At 40.1% G+C, this 2,294-nt stretch overlaps 1 long non-coding RNA gene across 1 annotated transcript; it reads right to left on the bottom strand.

Moving 5' to 3' along the window:
* Nucleotides 1-715: 715 nt before the first annotated feature.
* Nucleotides 716-1,336, bottom strand: LOC115148213 (uncharacterized). Its single transcript, XR_003866596.1, has 2 exons — nt 947-1,336; nt 716-784 (listed from the first exon to the last, which is right to left on the bottom strand). It is a non-coding gene; the product is annotated as an uncharacterized LOC115148213 (long non-coding RNA).
* Nucleotides 1,337-2,294: the final 958 nt, after the last annotated feature.

The raw sequence follows: 2,294 nt of genomic DNA, 5'->3' as shown, positions 1-2,294 counted from the left end.
ATTTTGAGCTTAATTCGCATTAAAAAGTGGGTTAAGGGAAGGAGGAGAGTTGTGATTAGCCAAGCTGTGAGAGAGGGTCAAAGGTCCTAGGCTGGTAGTATACTTAGAAGTGAGGTGAAGGGTTGTATGACTGTTGACTAGTACTCTTTTGAGCTTTTGAGGTCAGAGCAGGCGATTAGAGGCGAAGGCCACAAGAACAAAATAGCGCCAGGCCTTAACTACCGTGCTCAGTGTTGTAAACATAGGGAGTGACAATGTGTCAGTCTTTGACTGTTGGCACACACACATGTTCATGTGTCTTGACTAGACTTGACTTGACAGAAGAACACACCTCTTTACGTACTACTTTTGCAGCTTGTCTGTTTGATTTATTTAAATACAAATCAGAACGTAAAGTCCATCACATACAGGTGACAAAGTCATATGACATGATTGTGTGTGTGTTTTGCCTCTTATATTAGTGATTGACTTGTTGTCATATTCAGTCTATCTCTCTGATGTTCGTTCCTCTTTTGTTTTATCTTATGACCTGGATCTCAATGACGACATTGAATGACATTAGAAAATCCAAATGGGTCTTTATGACAACCAATATGAAGATTATACTCTATCAGCTGGAGTAAGAATTGCATTAGATGCAATAGATTCAAATGAAGTAATGACCGCTTTAACAAAGCTCCCTGTAGCTCTCTTCACGACAACAGACACAGGTTGGTTCCTTGAAACGGGCGTTTATTGCATTGCAGGTCTTTTTCTCCGATGCATCCACGTCACGCCGTGAGAACTATATGTTTGAATGAACACAGTAACGTTGATAAATTATACAGTACTGAAACAAAGAAATACAAATGGCGCTCGGCGCAACAATACAAATGGCGCTTGGCGCGACAATACAAATGGAACTTGGCGCGACTATAAACAATGTTCTATAGGTTGAACAAAATACCTCGTTGGCTGCTTGTCCTGAAAAGAGGTTCTTGAATCCTTAAAGTCCCTTGAAAGTCCCTTTACTGTCTTTCTTAGCCTCTGCCATCAACAATTATGACTGAGACTAAGATCTGTTAGATTGCACACAGTCAATTAACAAATTCCGTAGCAGTAACACAACAGAGAACATTAGTTCCGGGATGGAACATAAAAACACAAACAATGGCCTAACGTTAATTTACCTGTTACACCACATTTAAATTCTTATCTATACATCAATAAATCCTTTATTTATTTACTACATCAAATAAACCTTGAATTATGTATTAATCATGCATCGTGAACACAGCATCTATGTAACAACACTTACACTCCCCATGATGCACCATCGCATGTGATCAGTTTGTGCTGAGCTGGGATTTTCTATTGGCCCCCCATTTCATTAGAATGCCGCCCATGGCACTTGCCGCCTCTGATGCCACGTTGTGACCAGCAACATTCTAGATGCACTGATCTGGCTTGATTGGCTTTGATCTGGGTTTTCACATTGCTTCAAAGCCTTGTTTACCTGTTGTAAGATATCATTGGCCGGATCCTATAATCCAGTCTAATGCTACGTTCATAACAACTCGGAACTTGGAAATCTATGACTTCCAACTTCAAGACAACTGGGAACTCTGGGGAAAAAACTAGCTCTGACTTGGAAAAATCGCTTTGAATGGTCATCCAAGTCAGACTTCCTGACTTGACGATCACTGACTTAATGATTTGGCCTTGTTTTTTCTGAGTTCCCAGTTGTCTTGAAGCACCATTACCTAATGTAGCAGTAGCAGGTGTAAAATAAACTCCTGGTGTCTATAGAAACTGGAAGCATCTGGTTTTCAGGCTTCCCCTCTTCCTCTATGCTTTTGCCCTAAGCTTTTGGTTTCTATCGACCCTGCTGTGGGTGTTATTGGTATGGATTAAAGACCAAGAACTTTGTCAGGGTCCCTTCACTCAAGCCATGAACTAACCATCTCCATCTTCGGGGAGGATGCAGCTTTCAAAGACCTGGCCTATTGGTTAACCTGTCATGATATATCGCTTGTTTGTTTTTTGCTTTTGAAGAACTTTGAGATTCTATGAAAAATGCTATAAAAATGTAATTTATTATTATTATTGTTATTAAAACGTATGGATCCTCTCAGACTATTGGTCAAATATAGGCTTTACCAAAGATTATCTTTTAAATTGACAAGATAGTCCTCAAAGATGGAAGGCAGGCGGGAGGAGGGGAGATCAGGTGGGACCATTCTAGCCAATGAGAGGGCAGATACAAGTGTGGAAAAACAGGCACAACTCCAATATAAAGTGATTTTTTTCAAAGT

Source organism: Salmo trutta, chromosome 15, assembly GCF_901001165.1.
Source record: "Salmo trutta chromosome 15, fSalTru1.1, whole genome shotgun sequence".
Lineage (NCBI taxonomy): Eukaryota > Metazoa > Chordata > Actinopteri > Salmoniformes > Salmonidae > Salmo > Salmo trutta.
This window is presented reverse-complemented; position numbering and strand designations above follow the sequence as displayed.